Genomic DNA, 25,392 nt, shown 5'->3' with positions numbered 1-25,392 from the left:
AATGCATAGCCTGAATCTGTTACCTTGTAATTTGGTTCTAGTCCTGCCCTCAGGAACCACAGAGAGCTCCTCCTTCTATGTGACAGCCCTTCAGATATTTGAAGATGGCTATCCTTAGTCTTCTCCCAGTGAAACATACCCAGCTTCTTTAACTGTTCTTCATAGGACTTGATTTCCAGACATTTCACTATCCTTGTTGATGCCTCTGAGCTCATTCCAGTGTATCAATGTCCTTTCTAAAATGTGATGCCCAGAACTGGAGACAGTATTCCAAGTGAGGTCTGTTCCAGTACAGATGGAGCAGAACTATCAGAATTTGTGATCTGTGTGCTATGCCTCTGTTAATATAACCCAATATTATATTAGCTTTTTAGCAGCTGCATTACACTGCTGGTTTCTGTTTAATTTTATTGAACACAATAAAACACACAGTAAAACACCTAGATTCTTTTCATATGTGTACTGCTGCTAAGCCAGTTTTTTCTCATCCTATGCATTTGGTTTTTCTTACCTGTGCAGCCTTGTGATTTATATTTGTACTTTTAGTGCAATAAGTTATGGAAATTGCTAATGATTGCGCTCAAGCTTGATATTAAGGTGCTTATATAGCAATAAAGCTTTCAAGTTTGAGTCAGGCAACCAGCCCATATCCCAAGATTTGAACATTATTATAGCACAGTGTGATGAGGGGAAGTGTCTCCTGTGAGTTTCAAATATACAAGTCTCTTATTCTAGGCTAAATGGAACTTTGAACAGGAGCACTGTTGTTGGCAGGTTGGAATACACTGATATTTTAAGCCCACTTATACTATGTAATATTAAATGGTATTGTATGCCAACCATTAAATACTGTTATTTATAACATCACTGATGTATATTTCTTCCAGCAAACACTCAGTGAGAGCAGCAGCTGAAAGACAGTTTGGACACCATAACTGGTTTTTATTTTTATTTTGGTAATGCACAGTTATAGGGGAATATTGGGTGTGTTCTAGGATACATTCTCAGTTTGAAATGGGTGATGGTGAGGCCCAACATTTCTCATACGGTTTGAGAATGCACCCTAGAATATGCCCTGTAATCCTCTACAAAGAAAGAGCATATCTACTATTGGAATTTGGAAAGTAGAATTTTGGGGAGCAAATTAATTTCAGCTCAGTTACTTCTGTATTGACTTATAAGTTTATATATTCAGTATATGTGCGTATATATATGTGTGTATAAATAAAATATAGCTTTCTGAAATATGTGGACCACCCTATTTTTGTAGACCATATTGATAATTATGGTCATTAGTATTTGTATTTTGTGCTTTTATAATTACAGTGGATTACATATCCTATAGTATAATGTGGGCATTGCAGAATTGCCCATGCTGTTGTGGATCTCTAACACACTGGTGACAGTGCTGCGCAAGAGGGGAGTACCAGAACTACTGACTCTTGCACAATTGTACGTTTTGTGGAACTTCCATTATTCCCAAGTACCATGTGATGTATGATCAAAGGAGGTCAGTAGTTCCGGTACTGCCCTCTGTCACAGAACCATCGCCACATGTGTTAGAGCCCTGCAGCAATGTGGGTGGTTTTTCAATGCCTATGTTGTGGGACATGCAAGCCACTGGTTATAGACAGTTGATAAAGAGTCACTTGAAATAATGTTACTGTGTTTTTAGATACACGTCTGTACCATTCCAGTCAATTCTCCTTTCTCTTGTCATTGCATATTAATGATGATAACCTTGATCCAGCAAATTTAATCATCATGTGGAAACCAGGCTTATCTGGCATATTTGGTGTACTGGGTGCACTGAAGGCATACACACTGTGTGTGGTATATGATACTTTCATCAACTCACCGACCAATTTCGAAATGCATGTGTAGCACTTTGTATACACAGACTTGTGCACTAGGAACTTTGCTTCTTGTAAACAAATTTTGTTTGGTCTTTCGCCTTTCTAAAAGCAATATAAACCACAATGCTTTGATATACAGTATGTTGAAATAGCAATCAGAACTGAAAGGCATCTAAAGCACTTATTTTTCTAACTACTACTGACAAGGAATTCTCTTCAAGCTACGCTGTGCAGTTTTGGAAATCAGTAACCTTTGTTAACCAGTCCACACAGAAATGAGAGCTGGCAGGCTAATAGTATGGAAATGAAATTTCACGACATAACTATCACAGTCTTCTGAAATATATGTTGCAAGTGAGGGAGAGAAACTCTTTCGAAAAGTAATAATTAAAGTCTTTTGATTTAGGTCAGAAAGTACAATTTCCCAAATGGTCCTAGAGATCGGAAGGCACATGATGGAACAGTGAAACAGAAGCTAAGCCAGTCTGGGTCTGGTCAGTGCCTGGATGGGAGATTGCCCAGGAGCCCCACATGCAATTCCTTGCATCCCAAGGACAAAATACAAGATGTAAATGTAATAAATCTTTAAAGATAGTAGTAAAGATAAAGTGTGCCATCAATAACCCTGTAAGGTGTCATTGGAATATTTCCATGAAAAATATCACTGTCACTGTTAAAATTGGCCCAAGCTATGCATGCTTGAACAGTAGTGGAAAACTTGTGTATTATCCTATTAAGAGCATATGCAATTATACGCGACATGAACAAACATGAGATGGTGTCTTAATCTAGATTTAAAATGGACCATGAAAATCCAATGTTAATTGGAGCAAAAGTAGTCCAAAAACCAAAGAATAGAATCGTTTGGACAGTGGTTTTCGCTGTGACACTCTGGATTCGAAAGCTGGACTTTGAAAAAGCAAGATCGGAAAAGTATTGATGCTTTTAAACTTTGGTGCTGGAGAAGACTTTTGAGGATACCATGGACAGCCAGGAAAACAAACAAATGGATCATAGAACAAATCAATCCAGAATGACCAGGCTCAAATTATCATACTTCAGACACATTATGCGAAAACCCAGCTCCCTTGAGAAGGCCATAATGCTTGGAAAAGTTGAAGGAAAGAGAAGAAGAGGACGGCCAGCAGCAAGGTGGATGGACTCAATTACGACAGCAATGAATGAATGATGCACCACTGAGAGACCTTAAAGGCCAAGTTGAAGACAGATAATACTGGAGAGAATCTATGTGGTCGCTAAGAGTCGACACCAACTTGCACTTAATTAATCAATCAGTACAAAAAAGTTTGTATGACTGAATTTATAGCAACAAAAAAGGTTGTTGACTACATATCCTATTGTGATAGATGCAGGTGGCTTAGTTTCCACTTCTGCTTCCTCCAAAAGACAATTATTGATGAGTCCCAAAGAGTCCCACATGTCTGTACACTTGATATCCCCAATTACGTCTCTGGGCTACAGCTTTTAACAAGTGGAAGCTTTTGTAAAAATATCCTTTTTTCATGCAAGCAGGGCATGTTGATTGCCTGCCCTTGGGGCATCCATGACGTGTGGCTTCACAAGGCTCTTTTTCTGCTGCAACTATGGAGAGAGGGGAGGTAGTTCTGTTTTGCTTTCCTCCTTTTTTTGTATGTGGCTCTCTAGTCATGCTCAATTCCAGGCTTCCTTGCTTTGCTCATGAATTGATCTTTGCTTGTAAACAGTAGGGGTGTGCACGGATCAGTTCGGAGGCCATTCTACTGGCCTCCGAACCGGTCTGGAGAAGGGGTGGTTTTGGTTCGGGAGGGTTAGGGTGGGGGGTTCCATTAAGGGCGGGGGGGGCTTTACTTACCCCTCCCGCCCTTTCCCGCATTGGCGCCATAAATATTGTAAGAAATCCGGGCGGCAGGATCCCTCGCCGCCCGCTTCTATTACCGATTATGGCTCTGCTCCTCGGAATTTTAAACATCGGGGGGCGGCAGGGTGCTTCCCTGCCGCCCCCTCAAAGCCCCCTGCTGCCGCTGAAGCCCCTTTAAATCTTGCCCGGACCGGAGATTCTGGCGGAGAAACTGCGCTCGGGCGGGCGGCAGTGAGACGTCCGTCCACCCGCCCGCTCCCTGCCTTGCCGAGTGCAAAGTGCAGGGAGCCTTCTGCACACGCGCGAAGAAGGCTTCCTAGTTCCTTCTTCGCGCGTGCGCAGAAGGCTCCCTGCACTTTGCACTCGGCAAGGCAGGGAGCGGGCGGGCGGACGGACGTCTCGCTGCCGCCCGCCCGAGCGCGGTTTCTCCGCCGGAATCTCCGGTCCGGGCGAGATTTAAAGGGGCTTCAGCGGCAGCAGGGGGCTTCGAGGGGGCGGCAGGGAAGCACCCTGACGCCCCCCGATGTTTAAAATTCCGAGGAGCAGAGCCATAATCGGTAATAGAAGCGGGCGGCGAGGGATCCTGCCGCCCGGATTTCTTACAATATTTACGGCGCCAACGCGGGCAAGGGTGGGAGGAGTAAGTAAAGCCCCCCCCGCCCTTAATGGAACCCCCCACCCCAGCACCGAACCGCAGCTCCGCGGTCCGGTGCACATGACTAGTAAACAGGTATTTATTGATATGGAGACTTTACTTTGGGTCAGAGGAATAATTTTGAGCTCCTTAGTGGGTATATTGTATTTCCTTCACTGGAGGATGCCCTGACTGATGTCTCCCCAGGAAGTAGACATTCCTACTGTTCCAAGCAGTAAGTGAGCAGGACATGGAGGAAGCTGCATCACTTGCTGCATGCATGCAACAAATTCCCTACTTCCATCTGTGTCACATAGAAGCTTGCATAATGGAAGTGAGAAAGTTAAGAATATTTATATACCATTTCCCCAAGGCTGATTTGAAATCATGAGTTAAATCTTGATTTTAATCGTTTCACAGAAGGACTCAATTTTAATGATTTAAATCACAATTTAAACTACTAGTCAAGAATATGCTAATCATAATTTTCTATAGAAATAATACATTATTGTTGTCTAATATAACCTTAATATAAATATTTCACCAAGAAAACAAGAGAGGAAGGAGAAACTAAGTTTGTTAGGGCTGGTGATTTTCTAGGGTTTGATTTCTGGCTGGATGGAAATGTTTGTGTCTTTGACAGACGAGTAGCCTGAGTGGAGGATTCATTCCAGGTGAGTGCCTGCCTCAGCTTGTGGGAGGGGTCACATTCCTGAGCAGAGTCAGTTTGTCTGCTGGTCTTGAATACAAGGGTGAAGGCCCTAGAGCTTAGAGAACAGAGCTTAGCCAACAGGGATAGCAAATAGGGCATTGGAGTTTAGTGGGAGTTTAGCAGGAAGTAGCTAAATATAGCTAAGACCTAACTTTCTAATAAACTATCTCTAAATACTGCCGCAGCGAGGAAATGACTTGATTAGCAAGTCAGAGGTTGCCGGTTCAAATTCCCACTGGCATGTTTCCCAGATAACAGGAAGCAGCTATATCTGGCAGCAGCAATATATGAAGATGCTGAAAAGTATCATCTCATACTACATGGGAGGAGGCAGTCAGTGGTAAACCCCTCCTGTATTCTGCCAAAGACAACCACATGGCGCTGTGGTCGCCAGGAGTTGACACCGACCCGACAGCACAGTTTACTTTTTTAAATACTGTAAACAGCCAACAAAACCAGTTATGAAGATAGAAAGCCAACAGGAGAGGGGGCACTTCCCAGTGTATTGCACAGAGTGTTGCATGTATTACTATTTGCTCTATGGGCAGAAGTAATGGGTTTGTGCTTGGTGCAAACAGTTCCTGGCTCTCAGGGAAAAGGTTCATTCCCTCAAGACCAAGGTGGCGGATCTGGAGAAGCTTAGAGAGACAGAGAGGTGTGAAGAAAGTGAATAGAGATAACCCCCCCCCCCCGCATAACACTAGAACCAGGGATCATCCCATGAAATTGATTGTCAGGAAATGTAGGACCAAGAAATGGAAGTGCTTTTTCACACAGTGCATAACCAACTTGTGGAATTCTCTGCCACAAGATGTGGTGACAGCCAACAACCTGGATGGCTTTAAGAGGGGTTTGGATAACTTCATGTAGGTGAGGTCTATCAATGGCTACTAGTTGGAGGGCTGTAGGCCACTTCCAGGTTCAAAGGCAGGATGCCTCTGAATACTAATTACAGGGGAGTAACAGCAGGAGATAGGGCATACCCTCAACTCCTGCCTGTAGGCTCTCAGTGACATCTGGTGGGCCACTGTGTGAAATAGGATGCTGGATTAAATGGGCCTTGGGCCTGATCTGGCAGGGCTGTTCTTATGTTCTTAAATAGATGTAGGTTTCATTTTTAGAAGGTAGGTGCACACTATAATAGGTACTGTACACACTTCTTATAATGCTGTTTCACTCGGGCAACCAGGCCTTGCATTTCATTGTTGCACTGTTTGCAGTTTGCATGCATACCTTTCTTACCCACAGGTACAGGAACTTCATTAAAATATCCCCAAATTTCTTTTATGGCCTGCTGCCATGATAGGTGTTCCCTTTCTACTTCAATAAGGTTTCCTCAGGACTGCATGAATATGTTCTGTTCACTTTTGCTTTCACTTTCTGTTCTCCTCCCCATCCTGTGCATTTATATCCAGACTCCTCCTCCTTGCTCAGATCTACTCCATCCCGCCCCCGCCCCCCACAATCCTCCATTCTTTTACCTTTAGGGCTGTCCTTACAGCAGGGTGACCGGTGTGATCACCCCGGACCCCTCATCGGGACAGGCCCCGTGCCAGGCACACACTAGCCAAACAACCTGCCCTTGGTCACTGTGCTGCTTCCTCAGTCTGCAGACTGCAGGAGCAGCAGCTCTTCCAGGTGTTCCCTGGCCCACTGTGGCTGTGCCATCCAGCAGCAGGGCACAGAGCACGCAATAGTTGTCCCCCCCCCCCCGTCCTCACCACCTCTGCCCAGCCAGCGGGCGGCAGCTGCTCAGAGAGGAGGCTTGGGCTCTGCACTTCCCCCGGCCCCTGCTCTCCCCCACCCGCCCACTTTCTTCCTGCTCTGCTGCCTGAGAACTTGCCCCCACTTCAAATGGGCACCCTTCAAAGGTCCAACAATCTCCACAGATGGAGGGGAAGGCTCAGCTTCCAATAGGAGGAGAGAGATGTGCTCCCGGGGCTCATTGGTCTAGACTGCAGCTCCGCCCCCCCCCCCACACTTGTCTGGAAGAGGGCAGAGGCTGGGAAGAGAGGCTGGATTCCTGAGTTTGTCTGAGAGGGAACTGAGCTCTGCTGAGTCAAAGCCTCCCTTCAGCCCCCGCTCCTCCTCTGGGATGCTCTCGCCAGGGCAAAGCACTGCCAGCTGCTCTGCTAAAAGTAGCCTGCAAAGTCAAACATCCCATTGCAGGTGAAGAGAGTCCTGAGACTCCTTCCCACTTAGACCACCACTTTAACAGGTGCCTCTTCGTCCACTCGCTGGAGTGGAAGATGGAAATGATCAGAAAAAGGCAAACCTGGTTAGTACTGCAAGTAAAGCAAAGGTTGAAATAAACCATTAAGACATCCAGCTTTCACACCTCTGTGACTTTCATGGTTGAGTCTATTATAACACTAGTAAAATGATTCTCCACCCTTACTTCTCTGTGGGAGGTCAGTTTGTATTGGGGAAAATGCCTGTGTGTATTTACCTTCAGTGAATTAGTGTAATGTAAGGAGATCACACCTGTTTCTCAATACTGAGAAGCAAAGTGATAATCATTTATTCTAATACTGAATTTGAGTGGTCTGGTGCCTATAGGTTTGGAAGCAAAATGGAACCCCCCCAAAACAAGGAAATAGCTTTTATGTATTTGGAGGATTCCTCTGGAATGCAGAGTGGAATGGCAGCTCCTAGGCGGCGGAAGGGAGGAAAGGCTGCATGGCAGCTTTCTCCTTCTGCCCAGCCAGATCTGGCTACAAAAAAAGGATGCACATGCACCTCCTTCATTTGTAGCCTGTTCGGGCTGGGCGGAAGGATGAAGCTGCCATGAAGCTTTTTCTCCCTTCTACCACCCAGGAGCTGCTACGCCAAATCCAAGTGGCTCTTCTGCCACATAGGTGGTGATGGGGGGAGCAGCAGCAAGGGCAAATCTTTCTCTCTGCCCACTTGCTGGCAGCTGACGTGATCAGAGCAAGCTGCAAGCAGGCGGACAGGCAGTTTTGGGGAGCACCCACTTGCAGGAAAGAGGTGATGGTGGCAATGGCAAGAAAGAATCCTGTGGGCCAACCAGAACATACTTGTGGGCCAGATCTGGCCTGCGAGCCATATGTTGTGCAGCCCTGCCCTTAGGGTATGAGGCTACTCTGGGAAGAGCATCTTCATGCCGAGGGTTCCAAGTTCCCTCCCTGGCATCTGAGAGAGAATCCTGCCTTCAACTTTGGAGAAGCTGCTGCTAGTCTGTGTAGATAATACTGAGCTAGATGGACCAGTGGTCTGACTTGACAGTACCTTCCCAACAACAGGCATTCCAGAGAGGTTGTGTGCAGATGTTAAAACACCTCCCACTCTCTCACCTTCCACTGTCATCCTTTTGAAATCAATGGATGTGTAATTGAATTTTTAAGTTGCCTAGGGACCATGATACAGAAATGGAATTTTAAAAGACTGAAAAATAAATATTTTAATCATCACTTGATGGCCCAATTACTTTGGTCATCTTGTTTTAGTGCCTATCTCTGTGCCCTCAGTGTCTTCTTATGAAATTATACTTACAGTAGCCATGACTTGGCCATGTTTGCAGCTGGTGAGTCTTCAAATTGAGAACAAAGAATAGTGGACTGTTTTCTGTTGGTTGCTTGAATGAAGCATGGAAAATCTTGGTAGGATAGAGAGCACATTTTGTGACTTAAGATTTATTGTACCAAGCACTTTGCTTGCTAGCCTCCCACCACCATACGGTTTTACAGCTTTCACAGATGGTTTTGAACAGTGTTGTGAAAGATTTTGTGCCAGATTTTAAGAATATCACTCCTGTTGTCTAGTTGATTAAAAAGTCTTTTTGAATATTTAGCACTTATTGCAACCTACAAAATTTCTGGCTCTTCGACAGTTAAATTTTGGAATCTAACTTTCATTATTGTGGGAAACCGCAATTCAACTCTCCAGTCATTCAGAAAACCTCACAGAATGACCTTGAGCTGTCTCTCACCATCTCAACCTAAATTATCTCACAAGCTTATTGGGAGATCATGTATGCCACTCTGAGCACCTTGGAGAAGGGTGAGATGATAATGGTGGTGGCTTTATTTCACTATTCCTCCAAGGAACTCAGGCTGGCATATATGGTCTTCCCTCATGTTATCCTCACAACTCTCAGCTCATAGTTGAGCTGAGAGTTGTTGTGAGGATAAAGCTGAGCTGAGAGAGAATTATTTGCCCAAGCTTAGCCTTTGTGGTTTGTGAATGAGTAGGAAAGTCCAGTGCTATCTACTACTATGTCACACTGGTTCTCAAAGATAATAAGGTCAGAGCCCGGTAGAACATATATTTTAGATTTTTGTGAGTATGTTTATGTGTTTGGAGAAATTCATGAGGCACCATAGTTTCCTGTCTTGGTAGAGATACAGATTCAGTTTGTTCTAGAAATGGGATAGAAACTTAGCTGGGTACTGGTGAGCTTAATAGCTCACCAGTACCCAGCTCATGGAAACAAATAATTTAGACAAACAGCAACATTATTCTGATCTTTCCCCATAATTAAGGGTGAGCACTTTTACCTATGTGATCAATTAACCCCACCTCAACCATTTTCAGTATTCTACATTAATGTGCTAGTGGGCAGTGAATTGCATACTGTTTTACCCAAACGTCTTGTTGGACTCTTGTGCCTCAGAAGCATGGCAATACAATTTCTGTTTGTAACAGATTTGAGCATGCAGTTTTGCAATTTTACTGCTGCTACCAAGAAAACTTCTATATTTTTTCTGGCTGTGTCTACTGAAACACCCTTTCAAACCTTGTTTCAATCAAAGTTAGGTAGGGTAGAAAGGTTCCTAACATGGGAAAGTGTTATGGTCAAAGACAGGGGCTAGCAATGTCTAGCACCGTCACTGGCTATTTCATATATGAGTACCATTGAGAGAAGGAGCATCAAATCTGATGTAATTTTGTATAAAAGGTACATATATTAACAGATGATTCTATTATTATTACTTCTTCTGAAAAGCAGGCAGATGAAATATTTGAGAACTTTAACATGGCAGGGAGTATAAGATTCACAAGGGAAAAACCAAGTGAGGAGGGCTGGCTTTCTTTCCTAGATATGGAAGTTAAATTAAGAAATAATCATTTAGAGACCAAATGGTATAGAAACTCAGCCAAAAGGGACATTTTATTAAAGAATCAATCAGCACACCTCAAAATAGTGAAAATGCAAACTATGAAAAATGTGATAGAGGGCAGAGGATGTTTCCACAGCTGAACATCAAAAGGAATCTAGAGAGAATGCTGAAAATCTAATTAGGAAGAATGGGTATGAATGGCCTGTTCTAAAGAGTTGGAAAAGAACTAGATTCATTAAGGGTTTGCCGGTACTTAAAATACCATTCATTACTGATAGATATACATGGCAAACCCAGAGAATCTTGGAAAGACAGGGAATTAAAGTGAATGTAGTTTGCACAGCACCAATGATACTTAAACAATTGTTAGTTAACTCTAGATTGTATGATAGGAGATGTGATGTACAAGATTGTGGAATTTGTGAACAGGGGGAAGGAAACTGTGGAAAGAAAGGTATAATATATAAAATTCAGTGCTTAGGTTGCACTTCATTCTATACTGGGGAATCCGGCAGGTATTAGAAAGAAATATAGATATAAAGAGCATCTAGCAGATATGAGATGTGCAAAGAGAACAAAACCCTGGTCATTACATATGAGGATCAAGCATGAAGGCCAAATGGTGCCCATTAAAATATATGTTTTAGGGACTGAAAGGAACCTACAAAGAAGGAAAATCAAGGAAGCATTTATAGAGACATTGAGACCTGACATTAATGCTCGGGAGGCCCTGGCTGATGCTATGAAGTTTATTAGCTTCTGAGAAGAATCAGGTGTTCCCCCTTCTCCCCTCCCCCCACCGCTTGCTTATTATCTCTCCGCCAGTCAGGGAACTGTGTGTTAACACGTCTAAGGAATTTAACAGCTGGGGAACCGAGGTGCTCATTTGTTTTACTTAACTGAGGATGGCGTGTCACACTGAAATGCCTTGTGTGTTTATGTTTACCAACTTTTAGTTTTTCTTTGTGTCTGCAATAAAAAGGTCTTTTTGTTGAGAGTTTGGAGTTAATATGCACATTGCATTGCCGACATATAGACATTTGCAAATTCAAAGAGAGAAATTTTACTTTAAAATAGTTCAACGTAAAACAGTAGGGTTTTTTTGGGAAAATTTGGTTTGAAAAACAGCAACCATCTGAACACAAGAAACCAATAAAATGTGAGAAAAATGTATCCAGTCTAACATGCACGCAATACTGTGTCTTAACCTAAAGTCCTTACCAGGAGTTTTCTTATAAGCACTTCCAATCAGCTTCTGCAACAAACCTGACTTTTCCCCTTTCTCAATTTCAGGTCTAGATCTTCTTTTCCAGTCCTGGAGGTTCAATTCTAGACTGGGCCTCCAGTTGTTTTGAGGGGGGATTCTCAGCTCTAATTTCAGCAGCTCTTCTCTCTTGGCTCTTCAGACTCCAACTCAAATTGACCAACTCTTCAGCTTTCCAACTGCAACTCTGACTAACCCTCTGCTGCATGCAAGCCTACAAATTTCTCTAAACCAACCAATCAGGAAAACTCAAGTTTCCTCCATTATTTTAAAACATACCCAGTCAAATCAAGACCTCTCTTCCCTCCAAAGGTTAACCACTAAAACGATTTCCCCTCCTAAACCAAACTGTAGAACAGGAACTGTTAACTTTTGACCCCTGTACAGCTTTTTAACATTACATAGGGAGTAAGCAAATACATATGCAATATAGAAATCTGTTACACAAAAAGAGGAGGTTCAGGCCTCATTCCTTCACAGAGGGCTTTAAAGGTGGAGTGGATTTTCTGGACAGCAGTAATTAATGGGCAAAAAGCCTGCATACAGATGCTGTAAGTTGACCACTCTGAAAAGAGTACCTGACATGGTAGACAAGTTTAGAAATGTATACCCTGCACCTTCAGCATTGCTGCTTTCTGGGTTAGTAAGAGAACATGAAAAATAAAAGTGACACGACAGTGCAAAAAAAATAATTAAAATAAAACTCTCTCTCTCTCTCTCTCTCTCTCTCTCTCTCTCTCTCTCTCTCTCTCTCTCCACACACACACACACACACACACACACACACACACACACACACCAGTTTATGTGTCCAGTATTACACTCTATTATGATCAAATAATGAAGCCTAAGGAAGACAGTACCAAAGAGTTCTCAAATTTCAGTGGCTCCTATTAAGTTTATGGAACAAAGTAAATGGACTGCAATCTGCAAGACAGTTCAGGCAGGGCGGAAATGGTCTCCCCTGACAAAACGTGCACGTTTAGCTTTTGAAATTAGTATATTTCATTCGGTTGCCAGATCAGAAGCATTTCGAAACTTGAGGGCTGGGTAATGTCGTATAAGGTGATGCCTGGTGCCTGCAGAAGACCAAAGATAAATTGTACTGGCTCACATATCCTTGTGATATAGGAGATCTCTGCTTCCTCCCTTCCCTCTCCCCTCATAATGACAGGGATTTCCAAATATATTGTAAAAGCTACAACATTTCAAAATTAAGGCAAGAGCAAATGAAAATGAAACAATCAAACATGCGCCTTTGACATAACTTGTATTATACAGTGTTAATATATTTAAACTGTTAACTTTGGAACTGAATTGGCAGGAGCAGCTTGGGAGTTCATAATGGCCATGACAACTATGGGCCTTTCCCAGTGGTTTCATGTCCGACGCATGTTGCTGGTCACCCACTCAGTTTGGTTTTTTGCTCTGATCAAGGAGGTTTTCCATTTGTGGGGACTCCTATGCTTTCCCCATTGTCATGGACGGACCATCCATGAACATTCAATTTGCAGCCACTAGTCACCTCTGTAGGGGTGAAGGGCCTATTAGGATGGTCTGCCTGAGGAGGCTATTGGATCCAATAGGATTTCAATAAACCTTGGGTTTTAATGTTGGCTTTGCCAGTGATCCTGTTGACACCCTGGTGGAATATTTGGAATAATGAGCTCACCAGGGTGTTAGACTCGATTGCTCCTAAGTATTCCCTCCAACCTGCTTCCGAATTAGTTCCATGGTATACAGTAGTACTAAGGGAGTTGAAGCGGCTTGGTAGATGGCTAGAGTGCAAATGGAGAAGGACTCGTCCCAAATTTGGCAGGTTATAGCATAGAGCACATTTGAAGACCTATGCTCTGGCAATACGTGTGGCAAAGAAGCAATTCTTTGCTGTGTGTATTGCATCCTCAGATATGCTTCCAGCGGAATTGTTGAAAGTGGTGAGGAGACTTATACAGGCCCCTTCTGCTCCAGCTTTGGAGCCATCAGATAGCCACTATGAAGGTTTTCATTAGGGTTTTGAGGACAGTTTCTTTAGCAGGGTGTCCAGTAATTCCTCTTGTGTGGTTAAATTGGATCAGTTTCAGTTTGTGATTCCTGAGGATGTGAACAAGTTGCTTGGAATTGTGTGTCCTACCACCTATTCTCTTGACACTTGTCCATCATGGCTTATATTATCAAGCAGGAAGATTGTTGGAGAGGTTCTGGTTGAGATAAATGCTTCTCTGAGAGAAGATAGGATCCTTGTTTAAAGGAAGCAATTATTAGACCTCTTTTAAATAAGCCTATGCTTGATCCCTCAGAGTTAGGCAATTATGTCTCCAATCAAAGGTGATTGAGAGGGTGGTGGCCTTCCAAATCCAGGCAGTCTTGGATGGAACAGATTATCTAGACCAGGCCTGCTCAACTTTGGCCCTCCTGCAGATGTTGGCCTACAACTCCCATAATCCCTGGCTATTGGCTACTGTGGCTGGGGATTATGGGAATTGTAGTCCAAAAACAGCTGGGGGGCCTAAGTTGAGCAGCCCTGATCTAGACCCATTTCAAACTGGCTTTTGAACAGGTGATGGGGTGAAGATTGCCTTGGTCAGCCTAGTCAATTATCTCCAAAAGGGAATTGATAGAGAGTGTAATTCTGTTGGTCCTTTTAGATCTCTCAGCGGCTTTTGATACCATCCTTCTGGATCACATGGGGAGGCTGGGCGTAAGGGGCACTGCTTTGCTGTGGTTCTGCTCACACCTCTCGGGCAGATTTCAGAAGGTGTTACTTGGAGACAGTTGTTCTACAAAGCGAGCTTTTGTATGGTGTCCCTCAGGACTCCATCTTGTCCAATGCTTTTTAACATCTACATGAAACTACTGGGGGAAATCATTAGGGGATTTGGTGCAGGGGGGTTATCAGTTTGCTGATGACACTCAAATCTGTTTCTCTATGTCAGCTTCATCAGGCAATTGGATCACTTCCCTAAATGCCTGCCTCAAGGCAATAATGGGCTGGATGAGGGATAACAAACTGAGACTGAATCCAAACAAGATGGAGGTGCTTCCATTGTAGGAAGCCGCAATTCAGGAAATGGGTTAGATCTGCCGGTTCTGGATGGGGTTATACTCCCTCAGAAGGAACAGGTCAGCAGTTTGGGAGTATTTCTTGATCCAACCCTCTCTCTGATACTTGAGGGTGGAGGCAGTGGCCAGGAGTGTGTTTGCCAATTGTGCCCTTTTCTGGAAATGAATGACCTTAAGGCAGTGGTGCACATGCTGGTAACCTCCAGGCTTGACTTCTGCAATGCACTCTGCATGGGGCTGCCTTTGTACGTAGTCCAGTCTGCAATTTGTGCAAAATGCTGCTCCCAGATAGGTCTTACTTCAGTTTTGAAATAACTACACTGTCTATCAATAGGTTCCTGGGCAAAATACAAAGGGCTGCTTATTACCTATAAAGCCCTTAACAGCATGGGCCCAGAGGTATTTAAGATAACACTTCTTTGGTATGAACTCCACCGCCTATTAAGATCTTCAGGGGAGATTCAACTGAGGGTGCCACCAGCTCCTCTGGTGATGACTCAGAGACAAGCCTTCACTGTAGTTGTCCCAGGTCTGTGGAATGCACTTCCTGCTGAGATTAGAGCTGCTCCATCCCTGTTGGCTTTCAGGAAATAACTAGAGACACATCTCTTCAGCCAAGCTTTTTAGCTATTTAGCAGTTTTTATAGGTAATTATTTTAATTTGACATTTTTGTATGTTTTGTTTTAAAATTTCTTGGTTTGTTGTTGTAAACTGCCTAGAGACTTCAGTAGTGGGCAGTATACAAAAATGTTTATTAATAATAATAATAATAATAATAATAATAACTTATTTATATATATTTATATCCCCTACTAACTGGACAAAGAGGCACCTTCTACCATGGTGATTCTCTTTATTAAGCAGGGGGAGAGTAACTGGCTCTATCCGCCTCCAGCACAGTACCTCCAGTGACTGTTGCTGGTGTCTATCTTGTGCTTTTTTAAAGAATGTGAGCCCTTTGGGGACAGGGAGCCATCTTATTTATTTATTATTTCTCTGTGTAAACCACCCTGAGCCATTTTTGGAAGGGCGGTATAGAAATTGAATTAATGATGATGATGATGATAATAATAATAATAATAATAATAATAATAATAATAATAATAATAATAATTTATATACACAGCGGTTTTCATTGTGTGGCATCTAAAATAGATTCAGATCTCAGAGACACGAAGCTGCTTGATATGTATTCTCTGTCTCTTAATGTAAGATTTTGCCATGGATATCCTACGGAGATGCTGATTTGCTAGTAGTCTGATCATGCAATGGGTTAATAAAGAGTGAAAGTAGAGCACAGACCTGCTGCTGAGGAAACGTAATGGCATTGCCTGCAGCTGGAGGACTTTACGTAGGCACCTGTGGGTTTCAATGTGTTTAATGCACAGACTGCAGTATGAGGCTTGCACTGACACTTGCTGACTCCAGTATATTCTTCGTCTGCTGCTCTGCCAGCTTCTGCATCATCCAGAAGACAGGCAAAATGGTGCAGTGTGTTCAGGGCTTCCTTAGAAAACAATAACCTTCAATATGATCCAGAGGTAGGTTTGCAATGCTGGCTAGCAGCACAGTGTGAGGAAGAGCAAGAGGAATTGCTTAAGCAAGATCATTCTGGATATACTACCGTACCTTATCTAATCCTGAATTTAGTGACAACTATTTAAACATTGTAAGTATGTATTGAAATTTATCTCTGTGTTAATGCCAATAGTGATAAAACTGAACATATTGCTCAGTGGTATTATATGTTCTATATTTATCATTTTTAGTCTTTTGAAACATTTTTATTTTTATTCTGAGCTGTATTCTTATTCAGAGCTGTAACACTGCAGTAAGCTTATTCCAGTAACAATAGATTTCTTGTGGGGAGAGGGGGTGGGGAGGAGAGGCAAGGGAGGAGAAGGGGGAAATGGTTTGTTTTATAATAGAGTACATTTTTAGCAGATTCTCAATTGAGATGGCAGAAGACAGGCGGGGTGTGGGGGGGGTGGACCTTGGAGAATGAATGCTAGAGCCAGTTCTTTATATTTTATTGATGAGTCTCCTGTTAGGTTTACAATGCAAATGGTCAGCTTTTAAAATTATTACCTTTTGATACTTAAACAAATTGATCATGTTTGAGATGGAGAGATGTAAAAGAAGAACCACCCAAGGACACAAATATAAGCAAATTTGTCAGTTCATAATCTTTGCTCAGAACACTGTGTGTTCAAAATAGCTTTAGTACTGATGGTTTCAACAATCTATTATAGGGTTCATGTTAAAATAATAAAATGGCAGTAGAAATGGCTTTATTCATAGAAAATGAATTTTCAATAACTTGACACATTATTTCTAGCTACTTTAAAGATGGATTTTATATTTGCATCTCTAGTTTCTGCTTTTTTGAGCTACATTAGCATGACTCACAAGATTTGTTAGTTAGATGCTGCTGATTAGGGAGTATGATAAACAGTTGAATTAACTGGCCAGACCTGGGTGTGTCATCATCATCTTCTTTTTTATCTTGGACTGTAGCATTATAAATGTATAACCTAGGTTTGCATGCATAAAATGGAGTGAACAATATTTTAAGCCATGCAGCATTATTAGCTGGGGAAAACAGTGAGAATGCTATGCTTTGGTTAGCTGTTAGATAATCCTTTTCTTGAAAGGACTTCTTCACTCTGTGTATCTCAGAAAAAATATCTAACATACACATAGAAGCAGCATGGTATTCCTCTTTTTATAGGGATCTTTTGAATCGTGATTCTATGCAATGAACCAACATTATGATCTTCTTTATGGGATAACATGTTTAACCCTGGAGAAGGTGGAAATGTAATTCTTGAAGGAGCAGGGTTTTTTTTTAATGGCTTTGCAATGGTAAACCCCTCCTGTATTCTACCAAAGAAAACTACATGACTCTCTGGTCGCGAGGAGTCAACACCACTGACTGGAGGGCACGGCTTTAACTTTAGATATAGGAATTTTAATACATTTTTAAAATTGCCCCTGGTATCCTTTTTGTTCTTCAGTTCCAACTCTGCATGCAAAAATTCTGCTATCCAGTCACAGCAAAAAACAAACAAAAAACAGTCTAATACTGTTCATACTGTGTACGATCAAGTTAGACAACTTGCTTGAATTTCATTGATACTTAATGTTTGCACCATTTCAGTTTCATCTTATTTTAAATATAGGAAGTTCACTTTTGTTCTTTTATAGTGAAGTCACATGTTGCTGAGGACAGAATTGCCCCAATGTGCTGAGTCTGTAATGAACTTTAGAACAATGTTATTACTTACAGACAGCAAATAATTAACCTGAGTTATATATACTTGCTGTGATTACTGAGGCTCTACCATGCGATAACTTCTTGACATCTTAATGTCTTCAGAATGTTATATAATCCTGATTGAGTGTTGCAGATGAAATTGAGTCATCTGATTGGTTCTTTAATAAGATACAGTAACACTGGAAAATGTTCTACCTATCTGCTTCTTCACCTTTAGCATGCTGGTGATAAATGATTGTTTCTGTAAATATTTAAAGTAAAAAATAAAAATGAGTAGCAGTGAGAGGTATCCATGGGTTTTCTTTCAGACTGCAATATGTCTAGGCTGAATCAAGAGGTCCTCTGTCCTTGCATTATATTTCGACATATAGATATACTAGAAGGGTTTGCATTGGTGTATGTGGTTATCTCACATATCCTACTTGATGTCTTAAAAATCAAGATGTACGTCTTGATGTACAACTTATACTTCGGACATATTACCTAAGAGAAACATAAATGACTAGGTTCAGAATTGTTTGGATTTATCTTTAAATTTATAACTTTGGATATCAGTAACACTTTATGAGGGAGCACATGGTAATTGACATTCCCACAGCAGGGTATTGCAGTTGAAGCAGGTGGAGAATTGTTTCCTTTTGACTACTTATTAGAAGATAGAATAATGTAGGCTGACTTTGGCACATTTTATTCTTTTCTTTACTAAATGCATGACCAGATTTCCTTTTAGCTTAAAATATTTAAAAGGCTAGCTGTACTCTAAACCTTCATACAGCAAGAGGTTTTGTGATCATTCCATTTAAATTTTGTCTTGAGCTATATTTCAGTGCCTGCAGTACTGTATGTGTATGAATGTTAAAATAAGAGGTGCAGATAAACTGGGATGTAGTTGCAAAATGTTTTACCATGTAAAATATTTGTTGCCATATATTGTTTCAGTACTTATATTTCAAAATAATCTGGTATGCTAATAGAGAGGAAGAATGGAGACAGCTGGTTGCTAGTCTTTCATGCTCAAAACAAAATGGCTGGTGACTCCTATTGCTGCAAACTGCAGATGAAAAACTGGCTGCAATTAAAATATCTCTTCAGTGAAAGGGAAAGCAACAAAACACGGTGATTTTGACTGGCTGTCTGGTGCCAGTTGTTTGTAGGAAAGAGGGATAAAACAGTAGTTTCTTATTAGAGACAATTTGCAAGCAAATAGTCTGAGTTGTGATTTTTAAACCAGGTTTTAAATGCCAAATTACAAGCCAGATGAATATTTTAGCTATGCTATTGTATGTTTTTTAAATTGTGCTTTTAAAGACAATCAGTGTTTCATTTTAAAAAGTCATTTTAACTGATGCCTGGAAGCACACAAATAACAGTCAAAGAAGAAAAAGTTAGTTTCCCAATTCTTATAGTTTTAAATACATCTTGGAGGCAAAATATATTTCAGAGAAGTATGCCTTAAAGCAGGTTTAGAGTTTTTTGTGGGTTTACCTATGGCATAGAGCTATGTTTTGAAAATAATTCTGAGGGTTCAGTGATTAAAGGAATTGCCCTTTCAGACATGATTGTGTTATGGAGCAGATATCACTATTTGAAGAGCTTCCAGTTGGCTACTAATGGAGTATGAATACTGTCGCCTTACACAATAGAATTTATCTGCCTTGACCAAGGAAATTCAATCAGTGTAATAGAAGGGTAGTGGAGATGATGCCACATGAAACAGTCTCATAACATATACATAATTCTGTGTGGCAGCTTAAATTATTCAGTACAGTTTATTTCCTAGCACAGCAACTTGTGCTCAAGATTCTAGAGCTCCCAGGACTCTTTTTTCCGGGTTGAGTGTATTGTGACAGATTATTGAAGAGGGGTCCCCACCTCACCCCTGATAACTGTTTCTTGCTACTCTGCATCTGAAATGCATTGCTGTTTTGACTTAATCTATGTAAGAGCAAAGAGAATCCCCATGACATATGTGATCATGAGAGAGGCCATAAGTCAATGATAAAGCACGTTCTTTGCATGCAGGAGGTCACAGGTTCAATCACTGGCTTCTCCAGTTTAAAAAAGTCAAGGGCACAGACTACTAGTTCTGGCTGAAGGCCACTTTGAATAGGTGGGGGGAGGTGGAACAAAGGTGTCTAGGCAGTCATGGTATGCAACCCCGCCATCCTAAACCAGTGGGGTGAGGAATGACTGGGAGTGGGCAAGACATATGAAGTTGCAATATATTTACCTATACTATTGGTGGCCAATGTAATTCCAATCTCAAAACAAACAAACAAACCAGCCCAGAAAATTAAAGGCTCTTTAACCCAAGGAATAGCCTATGGTTCAGGTAAATTGGTGTAAAGTATTGTTTAAAGTGAGGATTAATAAATATATAGAAGAACAAGCCTGGCTGGGGAAGACTCAGCATAGGTTTTGCAAGGGGAAGTTGTACCTCGCCAACCTTGTGGAATTCTTTGAGAATATCAACAGTAATGAATATGGGGATACTCAGGAAACATTGTAAGTTTGGACTTGTAAAAGGCTTTTGATGCAGTCTCTTAGTAGGCTCCCAAATAAACTTAAATATTTAGATAAGAGGACAGGCAATCTTGTGGATCGGTAACTAGTTAAAGAACAGGAAGTGGCAGATATGAGTAAACTGACAATTCTAGTAATTTAAGGAAATAAGCAGTGAAGTCCTTTAAGGATCAGTATTGTGACCAGTACTATTTAGTTTATGGATAAATTTAGCAAGTTACAATGTAACAGAATGCAAATGAGAGTTGTTTGTTTGGAATGTCAGGGCTACAATCTACAATGATTCTAAATAATGTATCTCTTAAAACTCTTGTAATAAGACCATCTTGCTGGATCAGACCCAAGGCCTACTTAGTCCAGCAATCCTATTTCTCAAAGGGACCCACAAGCAGGAAATGAAGGCATACCCTCTTTCCTGCCTTTGCTCCCCCTGCATACTGCCTCTGAGCCTGGAGATAGCATATAGCCATCATGACCAGCAGCTGATTATAGATTTGTCCTTCATGAATTTGTCTAATCCTCTTTTAAAGCCATCCAAGCTGGTGGTCATCACCACATCCTGTGGCAACAAATCCAACAGATTTGCTGTGTGAAAAAATACTTCCTTTTGCCTGTCCTAAATTCCCTGTCAGTCAGTTTCATTGGATGACCCCTGGTTTTTCCTGTCTATTGATTTGATTTGATTTGATTTCTACACCACCCTTCCAAAAATGGCTCAGAGTGGTTTACATTAAAATAAGACTAAAATCAATTAACTGTTAAAATCAAAAACTGTAAAAACAACATAAAACCATTATTGAAACATTTAAAACCATTTTTAAAACCCTGGAAAACCAGGGTTTTAAAGGCCAAACCTTTACAGTTTAAAAACAGTTTAAAAACCCTGGAAGGCCAGACCAGACAGGTTTTAAGGGTTCTTCTGAGGGCTAATAATGAACTCAGATTATAGATTTCTCCCAGGAGTGCATCCCGCAGCCCAGGAGCAGCTACAGAGAAGGCCTGCTTCTGAGTTGCCACCAGATGGCCTGGTGGTAAGTGAAGACAGACCTCCTCAGATGACCTTAACGTGCAGTGGGGATCATGCAGAAGAAGGTGCTCTCTAAGATAACTCGGATCTAAACTGATTGTCAGGAAAGAGGGAGAAAACAACTCTCTGACCACTTTCTCCACACCATTGCACCATAACTCTTGCCGTCTTGATAAAGAGACATGTTTAAAAGTGGTGGCTTTTTATATCAGAAGGAGAGCGACTGTTCTTGTTCATCAACAGCACTGTGTTTCTTTCTCCTATGTAATTTTAAAAAAAATCTTTGAGTATAGTTTTTGGTATATAGATATTTTTAATAAGAATGGCCAACATTCAGATTAAAACTGCATGCGATAAGTAACATTTTGCATGTGCAGTGGGAGAAGGAGAAGTTCGGTTGAGTCCCTTTTCCTTCTTCAGCTCTCTGCATCCTGAGAATCTGTCCCTGAGGGTTGCAGGGTGTGGATTAAAAGAAATAGTTTTTTTCAAGATATATTCAGTGTTGTTATTGAGAAGTATAATTGCTGTGTTGTGCCTCTTTAAATGCCAAACCCAGAAGTTCTAATGCTGGAAAAAGGCTGTGTAAGAGAAGAGGAGAAACACTTTCCATTTTTCAGTGAAAGCCTGTATTGGGCCTGTATATTCTTTGGGGTGGACCCCAACAGTCATAAGCCCAGAAGGATAGACCATGGAGACAATCCTAAAATAAGTTCTTTTTTTTGTTTGTTTCTTTGTTTCCACCCAGATTTGTGGGCTTTCTGGAAAACTTTGAATTGGAAATTTTTCTGGGGGGAAATTCCATGCAACTTTCAGCTCATTTGCATACAATTTGCTTTATTTTTTCTCAAAAGCTACTACTATTCAAATTTTCCTAATCCCTAAATAGATTATGATCTGATTTGGCATGTTATTTTATCTGTTTATAAAGTTAAAATTCAGCTTCACCATGTTATTTTCTCACAATGTGTCTCAAAAGTTTTTAAGGTAGTTAAGTAGTTCAACTGAAATATTTGATGGGGGATCAATAAAGACACTTCATGTGTTTTAGTTGTTATAATTAAATAAAGCCAAAGCTTTATGTGGAAATAATATTTTTATTGGAATAGCCCATCAATCAGTGTTTTATATAAAATTTGGGGGCATGGTTATTTGGTGACTCTGCTCTTACCTGAAGGGTTGTAGTCAAAATGTGGTGCTGGGGGTTGCCTGCTCCACCCTTTGGCCTATGGGGTGCTGCATGGATCCATTCTGTCCCCCATTCTATTTAACATCTATATCAAGCTGCTAGGAGAGGTCATCAATATGTGTATGTCACCAATATATGGATGTCATCTAGCTCTTCCTATAATTTAAGTTGGTGGATACCAGGGAGGTGATGGATGTTCTTAACTTGTGTTTGGAGACTGTTCTGGGTTGGATGGGGCAAACAAGAGGAAACCTAAACCAGCTAAGATGGAAGTGGACTGCACTGGAAAAATGGATTATCTGAGCAGTAAGGTAAATCTGGTCTTAGATGGGATCACACTCTGCCTGAGAGATCGAGTTCACAGCTTGAGGGTACTCCTGGAATCAATGCTATCCCTGGAGGCACAGGCGGCAGTGTGCTGGAGTACCTTCTACCAGCTAGAGCTGGTATGCCAGCTGCAATCCTACTTGGGGAAAGTCAAAACTGTTCTCAGTCATTCATGCACTGGTGACATCCACATTGGATTACTGCAATGCGCTCTACATGAGGCTGCCCTTGAAGACAGTTCGGAAGCTTCAGCTGGTCCAGAATACTGCACCAAGGATGCTTGTGGGGGCTAGTTTCATGAGTATTACATCCTTCCTGCGGCAGCTTCACTGGCTATCAAATTGCTTCTGGGCCAAATTCAAAGTGCTGGTTTTTATGTCCCTGTGAGTCATAATTTGGTGACACAGATGGCTTGATAGGGAAGGGAAGATTGGTGGAAGTCTCTCCTTCCTCCGCTCAAGTGACAGTGCAGCAGTCTGGAATTTGCACTGTTGCATTTGCATGTGCACAATGTTAGTTCAGATGTCAGCCAAATAAATTTTAGAAAAGGAAATTTTTCCACCAAGAAAATAAGGTATTGAGAAATTTTCTGTTAAAAAGGTTCTGACCCACATTTTTGTTTTCACTGGTGGTCCAATGAATTTTAAGTTAAAACAACTACGTCGAATTATTAGAAGAGGTCTGATTTGTGCCCCTGTTCTCGTTGCTAAAATATTGGATATGCGAGGATGGACTATGTTTGCTGCTGAACTGTGAGAACAGTATTATGAGACCAGACAGTTTCTGTCCTCTGCTCTTAACATTATGTAATAATAATGCATGAGTATGCAAGCTTTTAAATATACCACATCTGTCATCAGATAGAAAAGATTCCTATGTATCTGATGTTCATCTTTCTATTCAATACAAATTGCCACTGTGCCTGTTTGAGAGAATAAAAAGAGAAATAGAACTAGAATTATAATCGATTATTTTGACTGTGGGTCTCAAATGTATTTTAGATGTTGTAGAATGCAGTATGTTATGTCCTGCTTCTTTTTGAATGTGTATCTGGAATAGCTGAAAGCATGAAAGAGTGCTGTATGATTCTAATGGCAATAAAAAGGAGTGGAGGATGCCTACGTAATAACAGCAGTATGTAATAACAGCATTGATGTGATGCAAAGTTCACTTGAACGAAGAGTCAGCATGCCTAACTACTAATTACTTTGACTGCAGATTACTTTTGTGCAAGAGGATTATTTTCAAACTTCATTTGTATATCTTGTACATCAAAATATGGTATTGGGGGAAAATAATTGGAATATACAGTGCCCTGTATATGCCCCACACCCTGTTTTAGCTAATAGCTGCTCATCAAGGAAAGGGATGGCAAGATTATGGGGATAAGAACAGTTATTATTTTTATTACTATTTATTTGATTTCTATACCACCCTTCCAGAAATGGCTCAGGGTGGTTTACAGAGAGAAATAATAAATAAATAAGATGGATCCCTGTCCCCAAAGGGCTCACAATCTAAAAAGAAACATCAGATAGACACCAGCAACAGTCACTGGAGGTCCTGTGCTGGAGGTGGATAGGGCCAGTTACTCTCACCCTGCTAAATAAAGGGAATCACCATGTTAAAAAGCGCCTCTTTGATAAGTTAGCAGGGGTCACAAGTTAGCAGGGGTCCTGCTAAAGTTATTTAGCAGGAACCCTTGCAATATACTAGTCAGATAAGGCCAGGAAAAGTGTTTGCAGCTGGGATAGGATCACATAATGCAAGGTAGTTAAAATGGTTTTGAAACCAAGATATCTGAGATATATTTAGAGCCAAAAGACAGTCTGTAATGCAGACCAGGGGATCAGTGTCATAGAATGTCAAGATAAGGATGGATGGATGTTGAGCAGCTGGAAGCTAGATAATAATCAAGGCATTGGGAGAAAGCTGAAAGGGAAATAGTCTTGAGAACTAACACAGTGAAGGCAGTGTTGGGCTGGATGTGGTCTAAACTCAAAGTGTAGTAAACTTAAGCTGAATCCAAACAAGATGAAAGTGATGGTGTTCGGTCTAGTTGGGGGAAAGGGTTTCAACCTGTCAGGAGCGGAGGGAGGCTGGCGGCGGCCCGTGTTCGGCCACCACCGTGGCCCACCAGCTCCGCATCTGATGTCAGACGCAGGGGGCTGGCTAGTCACGCCCTCGTGTCTGACGGCACATGTAGGGGCGTGGTCTTCCTCCCTAACAGGGCCGCGCAACCCCGTTTGGAAGGGAGATTGGCCCAAACTGCATTGGGTAGCGTGGGGCGGAGTGACTCTCCCTGCCTTTAAAGGCAGGGAGAGCTGTTTTGGCCATGCTGCCATCGCAGCGTGAGCCGATCTCCTTCCCAAACGGGACTGCGCTGACCCATTTGGGAGGGAGATGGGCACCGTTGCGTTGGCAGCAAGGCCAGGAGCGGCTCTCTCTGCCTTGAAAAGACAGGGAGAGTCACTCTGGCCACGCTGCCGACGCAGAGCGGGCCGATTTTGGTCCCAAGCAGTGCTGCGCGACCCTGTTTGGGAGCAAAATAATGCCACACCGCGTCTGACGTCAGATGCAGGG

At 41.8% G+C, this 25,392-nt stretch overlaps 1 protein-coding gene across 14 annotated transcripts in view; it reads left to right on the top strand.

Annotated features, from left to right (window-relative positions):
* Positions 1–25,392, top strand: part of TANC2 (tetratricopeptide repeat, ankyrin repeat and coiled-coil containing 2) — a 441,341-nt gene that overhangs the window by 144,681 nt on the left and 271,268 nt on the right. The window contains exon 1 of one of the 14 annotated variants that reach the window (XM_053259186.1): positions 15,837–16,010. The exons of 12 other annotated variants lie outside the window; for them this stretch is intronic. The gene's annotated coding sequence lies outside the window, so the exon portion shown is untranslated. Of the gene's footprint in view, positions 1–15,836; positions 16,139–25,392 lie in introns of those variants that run through there. One more of the 14 variants, XM_053259184.1, reaches the window with a different exon arrangement.

Source organism: Hemicordylus capensis, chromosome 6, assembly GCF_027244095.1.
Source record: "Hemicordylus capensis ecotype Gifberg chromosome 6, rHemCap1.1.pri, whole genome shotgun sequence".
NCBI lineage: Eukaryota > Metazoa > Chordata > Lepidosauria > Squamata > Cordylidae > Hemicordylus > Hemicordylus capensis.
The sequence above is the reverse complement of the archived record's forward strand: the minus strand, read 5'-3'. Positions and strand labels throughout refer to the sequence as shown.